Source organism: Dipodomys spectabilis, unplaced genomic scaffold (genome assembly GCF_019054845.1).
Source record: "Dipodomys spectabilis isolate Male_0828 unplaced genomic scaffold, ASM1905484v1 ptg000388l, whole genome shotgun sequence".
NCBI lineage: Eukaryota > Metazoa > Chordata > Mammalia > Rodentia > Heteromyidae > Dipodomys > Dipodomys spectabilis.
Window position 1 is genome coordinate 1,963,655 of NW_024871065.1, and position 13,089 is coordinate 1,976,743.

A 13,089-nucleotide genomic window follows, 5' to 3' on the forward strand; every position below is an offset into this window, starting at 1 on the left:
ACTAATTTTATAATTACATATCACAAGTAGCAAACAAGATAGGCACATATGACCAGATCCATCCTTTTATTGGCTAAGATACCATATTCATGAAGCTTTTGCATGGGATGGCCTACTAATACTACCTTTCTAATTTCAGCTTCCTGAGTAGCTAAGATTCCACACATGAGGGAGTGTAATTGCTCATTTTTAATTGCTGGTTTTAAATTAAAATAAAGAAAGGGTACTTTTCCAATTCAGTGAGCAGTAAGTCCCTTAACTTTTGAGGTCAAGCAAAAGTGTTGGCCAAATGATAATAACAAAAATAATAAAATCAAAAATAAAATGTTATCCTTTGGGCTACTTTGAATGAATGTGGCATGTTAGTCCATGTCTTTTAATTACAGCTATATGACAGGCCTAGGTAGAAGGGACTCCAGTCCATGAACCATCCTTTATCAGAAAGCATCCAGTTTGTAAAAATGGGAGAATGAGCTATATCCAGTGGCAGGTGTGTGTGTGTGTGTGTGTGTGTGTGTGTGTGTGTGTGTGTGTGTGTGTGTGTGTGTTACAAGTAGGAAGGCCAAGGGCCTCCCAATCCCCCTATTTTTTTTAACTGGACCTCAGTAGATAAGCAGAAGGGTGAACAGTGTGAGGGAAGGGGTTAAGCTAGCAGCCTAGCTAAATCTGGCAATGTGAAGTCCACTGTCCTTATCTTGTAAATGGAACCCTGGCCAGGATTTAAGGATTCTCTTTGAAAAATTAAAATAAATACAGAAATTGTTGAAGGGACGGAAATCATGAGGTGAAGCACTGAATGAAACCTCTTATTCCCAGAGAGAGATTTCTTCAGAACAGCCCACAGGGCTCATGCTTTGATTCCTAGCTTTTATGGAGGCCAAGATGAGAGAATCTCCTTTGAAGCCAGCTCTGGATGGCTTCAACTCAGTTCTTGAGTTGAACACCTCATATTGGCACAAAAACATTTCTTCATGAAAGTGTGAAAGTAGAGCTCTTCATGTAACCAAACAGCTCTAGACATATCTAGAATGACTGGCTTATATAGGATCTGGAGTCTTGGTCTTGGTTTACTAATTAAGCACTTTCTGATGTAACAGATATTTTTCTAAATGCCTCCAGGATATCTTAAATCACATAACTATACTGTGGCATCTATCTTGACTCTACAAATTCTAAATTTAGGTCAACCTTTGTGCTTCTGTAAAAGAAGACAGTATATTTGTTGGAAGCTACCTTTGGGAAGATGGAATACTGGAGTCTTTATTACACAGCTAGCAGTCTGCAAGCAGCCTGATGTAACAAAGACTTGCAGTCCACAAATACACTTAGCTTGGAAACAGGACAGAAGAAAAAAAATTAAAACAACACTAAGAATCCAATCAGCATAATAAGGATACAGGTGGAACCGTTGCAACAATGAGAAGTACCCGTTGTCATGTCAAAAACGAACTTTACAACTTTGGTGGGGGGGGAGTATTGGAGGGGGCAGAGGCTGGGAAGGGATGGGAAGGGAAAACAAAGGAGGAGGCTACAATGCTTGATAAGAAATGTACTCATCTTGCCCATGTAATTTTAACCCCTCTATACAGTATTTTTACAATAAAAAATACATTAAAAAAAGAATACAGTGAAAATCTAAAAAAAGAAAAGAAAAGAAAAGAAACCAATCAGCACCAAGAGAGGGCTGAATTGACACACTATGATGACCAGAGACAAGCCAGGAGACAGGACACAGGACATGATCACAGAGACATGTACCATGGCATCTAGTGCCACTGCTGGTCCAGCCTAAATAGGGCCTAAGCAGAAGGCAGGTCCACAGGAAATTCCAGTCCCAGGCACAGGATTAACAGATTGAGTAACATATCAGCCAAATGCTCACCCCTGCTTCCAGGGAACCAGCCACACCCATCAGTTGGGTGGTAAGTGATGGATGGGGGCATTTCCTTCCCCCTGCATGAAGACAAGATGCCAGACCCCACCATCCACCATGTGGCCAATAGGGCACCAGCCAAACCTGACCTCATTACTTAATATTACTGAATTATTAAATCAATTTATAAAATGTTACATCCTCTTTATCATTTTGTAAACAGTTCAAGAATTTGCTTTTTGTAAAAGCCATTTTTCTTGAGCTCCATCTCTGAAAGAATAATTCTCACATTCACCAAAAATTAAATATTCTTCTTTTGAAAAGTTTATTTCTTCCTTCTTCCTCATTCCTTTCCTTCCTCTTTCCCTCTCTCACTTCCCTCCTTCACTCTCTCCTTCCTTCCTTCCTTCCTTCCTTCCTTCCTTCCTTCTTTCCTTCCTTCTTTCCATCCTTCCTTCATTCCTTCCTCTCAAGGCCTAGAAGTGATTCTGTAGCTCAAGTGGCAGATGGTTTTATTTTTTTGTTAACTTCAATTTTTGTGAGGTTTGACTTTGAGGTGAAAGACTTTCCACACATGTTAATTTCATAAGGTTTCGCTCCTGTGTGTGTTCTCTGAGGGAAAGTAAGGTGTGTCTTCTGGGTGAAAGAGGTGTCACATTGTTCACATTCCTCAACTACAGGAGACACACTGGGACTATATACAGCACACATCTTACTAGAATCACTGTAGACACCCATGTTCTGATACCCAGTGACCATTTCTGTCCTCATCCCAAAGGATTTCCCATTATTCTTAATCAGTTCTGACTTCTGTATGGAGCTCAAATTAAAAGTTTTTATATATCTCACTTTTTCTTCCCCTGGGTTACTTTTCATGATTACTACTTCAGATAGATATTCATTGTGACTTTCCTGACAGGTGATAATTATATCCTCCATTTCTTAGACATCTAAAATGAATTAGAGAAAAATAGACAAAAACATAAATGAGAGCCATAAATTCCTTAATGTAAAGATATTTTCTCCCATTCTGTTTCAATATTCTCAAATGGCAAAACATTGTTTTATGCAGAATATATACTTTTTTCCACAATGTAGTAATTAAGAAAGTAGTACTGATGTTTTACAATGGAAAAAAATGTTTTCCTGTATTTCAGATTTTTCTATTTTTCTCAAGGAAATATTTACTGAAGTTATTCAGCGACACACTCTTAAAGCCACGATTCTGAATTCCACTCCATGGCCAGCAATACTGATAAGAAATTGTCCCTATCAGAGGACAGTAGCCCTAGCATACTCCTATTTTCCTCCTACCTGCATAGTACTAGTTTAAAAGAAAATGATATCTCCTTTTCTACATTTCTCATTGTCATTTTTTCTTTTAGAATGACTTTTCTAAAGACAAAAAGACATTAACAATACTGACACACCAAATTCAGTTTCTGTTCATGAGAATAATGGATTGACAATTCCTTGACACAAAGGATCACCTAGATCTCTGCCATACATGACTCAGGGGCACTAGGAATACTATTGCTTGGTACACCTCAAGATAAACATACCAACTGGCTCTGGATCCAACATCACCATTCAACATGCTTTATCTTACCTGTGAAATACTTGTCTGAGGCTTCACTTATCCATGGTTCTGTACCTTGCTCCAGTTTGACAATCAATTTAGGTTTAGGAACACAATGCCCTGTGATTAAGAAATAGTGGAGAACTATTGCTCTTGCTACGTCATTATTGCTGTAAGGTCTCAGACATCCTGTTCACAAGATTGCTCCTAAATCTGGTTTCTCAATTAACAGCTCCATGGTGGATTTTCCCCCAGCTTTGGGTTTATTTTGCCAATTGTGTGGCTTGAACTCAGCTCTTTTGCTCAAAGCTAGCATTCTACTAGTTTGAGTCTTGGCTACAGTTCTACTTTTGGAATGGTTAATTGGAGATAAGAATCTCATGGTCATTTTTCTGCAGTTGCTGGCTTCAAGCCAAAATCTTCAGTTTCAGACTCCAGAGTATCTAGGATTCCAAGCTTGAAGCACTGCACTTTCAACTACTGATTTCCAGATCATACTGTCAGTAGTAATGTACATTCTATCTAGAATGTAGATCCACCTATAATAATCACTCCAAGTCTGGGAAGTCAGTCTTCTATTAGTGGAACATATTTTAGAACTTTTGTCCAACTACTGATTTGCCTTCTTAAAGAATAAGAATAAAATTAGCTCTTGAGGTACATATAATCAAGTTGAAGTTTCCCTTAGAAAGAAATAACACTTCCCTTGGACTGGAATGTTATCCCTAAATAACATAAATAGTCTAATATCTACTAAAATAACAACACTTGATCTTCCAAGTAAAAATAACCTTTGCTCACCCAAGGACATGAGGTTGCTATAGGTCTCCAGCATTACATCTCTATGAAGGATCCTCTGACCAGGATCCAGATTCTGCCACTCCATCCAGGTGAAGTCCACAGCCACATCATCAAATGACATCAGCTTCTGTAATGGCACATTCCCATGAAGATATTAGAGCTGGGTTATGAGAATTCCAACCTGGAATTTCATTATGCTGCAGGTATGCTTTTGTCTTACATAAAATGTTTGCAGCTTGCTGTATTATCTATTCACTGGAAGAATTAAATAGCAAATTATAAATTCTGGACAATGTATAAACCTAGTCACTAAACAACAAAGATCTGCAGTGCCCTGGTGGCTTATGACTGTAATCCTAGCTACTCAGGAGGCTGAGGTCTGAGGACCATGGGTCAAAGCCAGCCTAGGCAGGAATGTCGGTGAGACTCTTATCTCCAATAAACCAACAGAAAACTAAAAGTAGCACTGTCACTCAAGTGGTTGAGCACGAGTCTTGACCTGAAGAGCTGAGGGACAGCAGCCAAGCCCTGAATTTAAGCCCCAAGACCATTAAAAAATTACAGTTTCCCTAATGCATGCAAACACATTTCTGCTGCTAGCAATAGAGACAAGATCACAATTCTAAGGAGACAATAATCTACCATGGCAACATTAAGTCTAATAAGGTATATGAAAGATGATATTATCATATTTTGATAAACTTTTACTACTTATCAGATTGACAATGAATTAAACAAATAATTTTCTTGCATTTACATATTCTCCATCACTGTAAACCCTATTTAGATCTTCTATTAACAAGTGCTCTCAAAAGCAAGCAGAACACATTCAGGACCTCACATGGTATACATATCATAGCACATTAGTAGGTCTATAAAAAGCACACTGTCCCCATGAATGTTAAAAACAGTGACACTACTCCAGAAAGTAGCTAATTATTTATTTGGTCCTCATAAGATGTGATTTAGTTTCCACATAAAAATATCCTAATTAACCATTTCTTGTTTAAATACCAAATATTGAAATGTGGTCATAAATACCCTAATACCTCCCCTCTCATCTTACAAAGGTACTCACAGACACTAAACTTATACCTGGGTCATTCCTGTTGCTGTAATATATACACTGGCATAAAATAGTGAGATTGTTAGGTTACTTCTGATGATTTGGATTTCACAAAATCTAACAATTAATTTTCCAGAAACTCCCCAATTCTAAAGTTTGCTTTTCATTTAAGGGTTTTATGTTTTTTTTCTTTTTGCTGTTGGTCCCGAGGCATCAACTCAGAGCTTGGGCACTGTCTGTGAGCATTTGTTGTGCTCTCTTGCAAGTCCTTTAATAATCTCTTCTGGTAACTAGTGAAAAGTTTCCTCACTGGGCTTCTTAAGAACACGGCACATTACCTCCATTTTCCTACAAAGAGAGTGGTTTAGGGTAGAAGAGTGAAGTTTAGGGTAGGTCTATGTTGATGTGAAGCTTAATCACTTGCAAACCAGTCTGCTTTTGTCTTTTCATTTTGCACGTGAAAATCTCTTTACAATTCTTACCTCTTTTCTGATCCTAAAAGTTCCTCTCAGTAGCTTTAGGCTACATCCCTAGGGGAGCTCAGACTTGTCTTCTCAGACCTTATCAATTAACCTGTGGAATAAATCTTTTGTCTCCTGCCACATTCCCCTTAGAGCACAAGCTAGACTCTGTAGTCAATGGTAGGATAATTAAGGAGACAGAGAGATGGCTGATGGCACAATTCTGCTATATTTCCAAAAGTGCAAACAGCACATTCTTTCTTCATTCTATGTCAACCTATCTTTTCCACCAAAGCTTCCTTAACTTAAAGCCCCAGGCCAAACAGCTAGAACACAGACTTCCTCAAACCAAGAAAGGACAAGAACTTGTAGTCCTGAGGGTGGGAGTCAATGGCTCTGAAGCCTTTATTCACATATTATATGTTGAGAGCTCTCTTTGGAGGTCTCCTTCCCCACTTTACAGACATTGACCACATTGTCCTACATAGTAACTTGAACCTTTGCAAGGACCTATGAACTAGTCAGAAACATAAAGGTATGTGCATGTGGGTTCACATGACAAAAGATACCAAACTATTCGTGACAATCTATCATTACCCTGGCTTATAAGACATTTCAATATCAACTTCAATTGAGGACAATGACTATACCCTATGGAGGACTTTAGGCTTATACAGGAATGGTAACTTTTCTGCACGAGGGCCAAAGAACCCATTTTACAAAATATCTTCCCTGGCCTTGGAGTGCTTTCTACTCAGAGCCTGGGTACTGTCCCTGAGCTTTGGTAATAAAGGAACAAAAGTGTTGACAGTCTATCCACTTGATTCACAGCACTACTTGTGAGAAATTTGGTGATAATTGGCCATAACACTCTCACAGCATTTCCTACCTAGTTTGCCTTTCAATTGTGATCTTTAAACCTCATACATTTGAGCAACTAAGAATTCAGATGTGAAGCACACCAGTGCCCTGTTAGATTAGGAGATCTAAATTACTTGATCCAAGTAGGAATCATGGTTTCCACAGAACAGGATAAAAAATTCATAACATCATATAGACATATGCAAAGGTCCTTTTGCAACCACTTGGTAAAGGACTGTTTACCTATCATTCTGTAAACGACATCCAAATTCTTCCATAAAAGATTTGGAAGAATGTATTATTTGCACAGATCATATTATTGATCCTCAGGTTGAATTCAGGGGCCAAAATTTGTGAGGCTTCCTTTACCTTCTATACCAGATGCCCTTTTGTATCACTGATTTTTCATCTTAGGGTCTTGTTTCTTTGCCTTGGCCTTTTGACACAATAATTTTATAATTACATATCACAAGTAGCAAACAAGATAGGTACATATGGCCAGATCTATGCTTTTATTGGCTAAGAAACCATATTCATGAAGTTTTGCATGGGATTGCCTACAAATACTGTCTAATTTCAGCTTCCTGAGTAGCTAAGATTTCACACCTGATGGAGTGTAATTGCTCATTTTTAATTGCTAGTTTTAAATTAAAAGAAGGAAAGGGTACTTTACCAATTCAGTGAGCATTAAGTCCCTTAAATTCTGAGTTCAAGCAAAGTGTTGGCCAAATGATAACAAAAATAATCAAAGCATTGGGGGGGGCGGGGGGGGGGAAGAAGAAGGATTGGGATTAGGGGGGGAGGGGGGAGGCTGGGAAGGGATGTGAAGGGTAAACAAAGGAGGAGGCTGCAATGCTTGGTAAGAAATGTACGCATTATCCTGCCCATGTAACTGTAACTCCTCTGTACAGTATGTTCACAAATAAAATTAAATTAAATTAAAAAAAAAATAATCAAAGCATTAACAAAATGTGCTATCATGAGGCATACTTTGAATGAAAGTGGTATGTTGGTTCATAATTTGAGCTATATGACAGGCCTAGGTAAGACTCTAATCTATGAGCTATCCTTCTCAGAAAGCATCCAGTTTGTAATCATGGGAGTAAGAGCTATTTCCAAATGGATGATGATGATGATGATGATGATGTGTGTGTGGTACAAGTAGGAAGGCCAAGGGTACAGGTGCCTCCCAATCCCCCTATTTTTTTTTTACTAGGCCTCTGTAGATAAGCAGAAGGGTGAAGAGTGTGAGGGAAGGGGTTAAGCGAGCAACTAGCTGAATCTTGCAGTGTGAAGTCCACTGTTCTTATCTTGTAAATGGAATCATAGGCAGGATTTAAAGATTCTTTTTTTATTGTGAAAATACCATAAAGAGGACTTATTATTTTTGAACAATTGAAATAAATACTGAAATTCTTGAAGCCATAGGAAGCCTGAGCTGAAGCACTGAAGGAAACTTCCTGTACCCAGAGAGATATTTCTTCAGAACAGCCCACAGGGCTCATGCTTTGATTCCTAGCTTTTATGGAGGCCAAGAGAATCTCCTTTGAAGCCAGCTCTGGATGGCTTCAACTCATTTCCTGAGTTGAACACCTCATATTGGCACAAAAACATTTCTTCATGAAAGTGTGAAAGTAGAGCTCTTCATGTAACCAAACAGCTCTGGACATATCTAGAATGACTGGCTTATATAGGATCTGGAGTCTTGGTCTTGGTTTACTAATTAAGTACTTTCTGATGTAACAGACATTTTTTCTAAATGCCTCCAGGATATCTTTAATTACATAACTATACAGTGGCATCTATCTTGGCTCTAGAAATTCTAAATTTAGGTCAACTTTTGTGTTTCTGTAAAAGAAGACAGTATATTTGTAGAATGCCACATTTTGGAAGATGGAATACTGGAGTCTTTTACACAGATAGCAGTCTGCAAGCAGCCTGTTGTAACAAAGACTTGCAGTCCACAAATACACTTAGACAGCTTGGAAACAGGACAGAAAGGAAAGAAAGAATATAAACAACACTGAGATATCAATCAGCACCAAGAGAGTCCTGAATTGGGACACTATGATGACCAGAGACAAGCCAGGAGACAGGACACAGGACATGATCACAGAGACACGTGGCATGGCATCTGGTGCCACTGCTGTTCCAGCCTAAATAGGGCCTAAGCAGGAGGTAGGTCTACAGGAAATTCCCAGTCCCAGGAAATGAACTAACAGATTGAATAACATATCAGCCAAATGCCCATGCCTGCTTCCAGGGATCCAGCCACACCCATCAGTTGGGAGGCAAGTGATGGTTGGGGCATTTCCTTCCCCCTGCATGAAGACAAGATGCCAGACCCCACCATCCATCATGTGGCCAATAAGGCACCAGCCAAACCTTACCCCCTTACTGAATATTACTCAATTATTAAATCTATTTTAAAAATGTTATAACCTCTTTATCATTTTGTAAACAGTTCAAGAATTATTTTTTGTAAAAGCCATTTTTCTTGAGCTACCTCTGAAAGAATAATTCTCACATTCACGAAAAATTAAACATCCTTCTTTTGAATAGTTTATTTCTTCCTTCTTCCTCATTCCTTCCCTTCCTATTTCCCTTTCTCACTTCCCTCCTTCCTTCTTTCCTTCCTCTGAGGCCTAGAAGGGATGCTGTAGCTCAAGTGGCAGATAGTATTTTCTTTGTTAATTTCATTTTTTGTGAGAGATTAATCAGTATCTTTCTGTGCTTGATTATTTCCCCTAATGTCATATCTACATTGGCCCTCTATGAGATAACACAGGTACGACACATCATTCACACTGGTGTTTTATTATAGCTCACTCAGCAGAACAACTAAATTTGCTAAGAGTTCATCACCAGTGATTAAAGAAAAGAGTAAGCACTGAAGACATTTTGAGGTTCTCCCCCAAGGCAAAATGCTGAGACTCTTGTCTTTATTAATCCACCATATTTTTTAGAATATATATTTTATTGTAAAGATACTGTATAAATTGGTTATACTATTATATGAATTAGGTCATGAATACATTTCCTATCGAGCATTGTTACCCCTCCGAGAAAGACTTTACCAGTATGTATGTACTGCAATAAGGACTAATATCTTCCATTCAAAAACTGAACTGGAATAAGTAAGTCATTTGTACTGTAATGCATGGATCACACATACAGAGGGGGACTTAAGGGAACAATAGAAAAAAAGTTGTTCTCATGTTCTTGCCTCCAATCATAACAGTCTTCACTCAACTATTGTTCCCCTAACCGTGTGGGAGATGATCTAAATCCAGTCCCAAAGGGACTGACCTCATATTTCTAAGAAGAGTTTATCAAATTACCTTGACACACCATTCCTTAGTATAAAAGACACAAGTTAATAACTTCAATTTCTGAATTACTTGTTATAACTGGTTGTTTCTGCATGCTTTGGATAATATTGAATGACACCATCCCCACTCAACACGATGAGAGGATGAGAAATGTTGGCTCAAAGAAAGCTGAAGAGTGAAGAATGGTTTCCCATCACACCTAGCTTAGCTCTGCCATGAAGGATTTCTCTGTATAATTTACACAGGTTTTTGGACAAAGATTTTCCTAGATTGGGCTTCTTTCCTGGGTGAATGTTCTAATACTTGCTGAAGGTTGGCTTCTGGTTGAAAGACTTCCTCTCATGTTTATATTTACAGAGATTCTGTCATGTGTCCAGGTCTCTGATACCTGTACAGATGTGACTCCTGGCAAAATGTTTTCTATATTCATAATTTCTTTCCTGTTTCTGCTCTCACATATGCTGAGGACTCATTTCTGATTGAAAGTCATTTCACATATGTTCTATGCACTACTTTCTTTTCTCCTACGTGAGTCAGTTCTCTGATGAACATGAGGTATTCCTTTCTGATCAAATGATTTCCACATTTGTAATATTTTTCATTTTATTTTATTTTATTTTTTGTGAACATACTGTACAGAGGGGTTACAATTACATGGGCAAGATAATGAGTACATTTCTTATCAAGCATTGCAGCCTCCTCCTTTGTTTACCCTTCACATCCCTTCCCAGCCTCACCCGGCCCCACCACCCTATCCTTCCCCCCCACCAAAGTTGTAAAGTTCATTTTTGACATGACAACTTGTACTTCTCATTGTTGCAACGGGTCCACCTGTATGCTGAAATGACTTGTTTTTCCCCTTCTCCTCCACAAATTATACCGACATCAAATATAGTGAAAGCAGGGATTATACTGTGGGGGAGGGACATACAAAGCAACAAAGAAATAATCTTATAAATGCATTAGAAAGAAATGCATGAAATAAAAAAAAACATTTAAATACACATCTAAGGGTTCATTTTCCTAACATCACATTATCTGACCTTTTCTGCTTGACTCATACATATACTAGATATTGCAAATAATAGGTCCCATGGTTTCCCTTATTCACATTTGTAATATTTTTAAGATTACTCTGCTGTGTGTGTCCTACGAACTTGGATCCATGAATACTTGATAAAGGACTTTCCACAATTGTTACATTTGTATATTCTCGCCTGTGTCTGTTCTCTGATGCAAACTGAGTTAGGACTTTTTCTTGAAAACCTTTCCATTGATTTTTCCTACATAGGATTTCTCTCCTCTTTGTGTGTGAGGGTGTGTGTGTGTGTGTGTGTGTGTGTGTGTGTGTGTTTTGTGTTCTGTAATGAACCCTGAGCTGTGTCTTGTAGTTGGAGGACTCCACATCTGCTGTATCATAAGGTCTCTATCCTGTATTGGTTCTGTATTGTAATTTCAATTTTCTTACAGGTCAAAGACTTTCCCATTTGGTACAATCCTAGGTTATTTCATTTGTGTGAAGCAACTTATGTGTGTTAAGCTGTGACCTCCAGGTCTTTCCACACTGGTTGCATTCATAAGGTTTCTCTCCTTGTGTTCTGTGATGGATGTTAAGTTGTGCCTTCCAGGTGAAAGAATTTCCATGCCTGCTACATACATAATATTTCTCTCTGGTGGGTTTTTTTCTGATGGACAGAAAGGTGGATGTGCTGGGTGAAAGACTTTCCACATAGCTTACAATCACAAAATTTCTCTCCTGTGTGTGCTCTCTGGTTGACAGTAACGTGTAGCTCTTGGCTGAAATACTTTCCACACATATGACATTCATAAGGTTTCTTTCTCGTGTGTTTTCCGATGGACAGTAAGGTATGACTTCTTGGTGAAAGAATTTCCACACATGTTACATTCATAAGGTTTCTCTCCTGTGTGTGGTCTCTGGTGGACAGTAAAGTTTAGCTTCTGGGTGAAAGACTTTCCACACACGTTACATTCATAAGGTTTATTTCCTGTGTGTGTTCTCTGGTGGAGAGTAAGTTGTGACTTCTTGGTAAAAGACTTTCCACACAGGTTACATTCATAAGGTTTCTCTCCTGTGTGTGTTCTCTGGTGGACAGTAAGGTTTGACTTCTTGGTGAAAGACTTTCCACACATGTTACATTCATAAGGTTTCTCGCCTGTGTGTGTTCTCTGGTGGACAGTAAGGTTTGACCTCTTGGTGAAAGACTTTCCACACACATTACATTCATGAGGTTTCTCTCCTGTGTGTGTTCTCTGGTGGACAGTAAAGTGTAGCTTCTGGGTGAAAGACTTTCCACACATGTTACATTCATAAGATTTGTTTCCTGTGTGTGTTCTCTGGTGAACAGTAAGGTGTGACTTCTGTGTGTAAGACTTTCCACACATATTACATTCATAAGGTTTCTCTCCTGTGTGTGTTCTCTGGTGGTCAGTAAGATATGCCTTGCGGGTGAAAGACTTTCCACACAGGTTACATTCATAAGGTTTCTCTCCTGTGTGTGTTCTCTGGTGGACAGTAAGGTTTGACTTCTTGGTGAAAGACTTTTCACACATGTTACATTCAAAAGGTTTCTCGCCTGTGTGTCTTCTCTGGTGGACAGTAAGTTTTGCCTTCGAGGTAAAAGACATTTCACACATGTTACATTCAAAAGGTTTCTCGCCTGTGTGTGTTCTCTGGTGGACAGTGAGAGTTGACTTCTCGGTGAAAGTCTTTCCACAAAAGTTACATTCATTAGGTTTTTTTCCTGTGTGTCGTCTCTGATGGACAGTGAGAGTTGACTTCTGGGTGAAAGACTTTCCACACATATTACATTCATAAGGTTTCTCTCCTGTGTGTGTTCTCTGGTGGTCAGTAAGATATGTCTTGCAGGTGAAAGACTTTTCACACATGTTACATTCAAAAGGTTTCTCGCCTGTGTGTCTTCTCTGGTGGACAGTAAGGTTTGACTTCGAGGTAAAAGACATTTCACACATGTTACATTCATAAGGTTTCTCATTTGTGTGTCTTCTCTGGTGGACAGTAAGGTATGCCTTACTGGTCAAAATCTTTCCACACATTTTACTTTCATATGGTTTCTCTCCTGTGTATGTTCTCTGAG

At 38.7% G+C, this 13,089-nt stretch overlaps 1 long non-coding RNA gene across 1 annotated transcript in view; it reads right to left on the bottom strand.

Moving 5' to 3' along the window:
- Positions 1 to 11,181, bottom strand: part of LOC122096775 — a 28,917-nt gene extending 17,736 nt beyond the window's left edge. Inside the window, exon 1 of the long non-coding RNA XR_006145386.1 lies at positions 11,147 to 11,181. This is a non-coding gene — a long non-coding RNA (uncharacterized LOC122096775). The remainder of the gene's footprint in view (positions 1 to 11,146) is intronic.
- Positions 11,182 to 13,089: the final 1,908 nt, after the last annotated feature.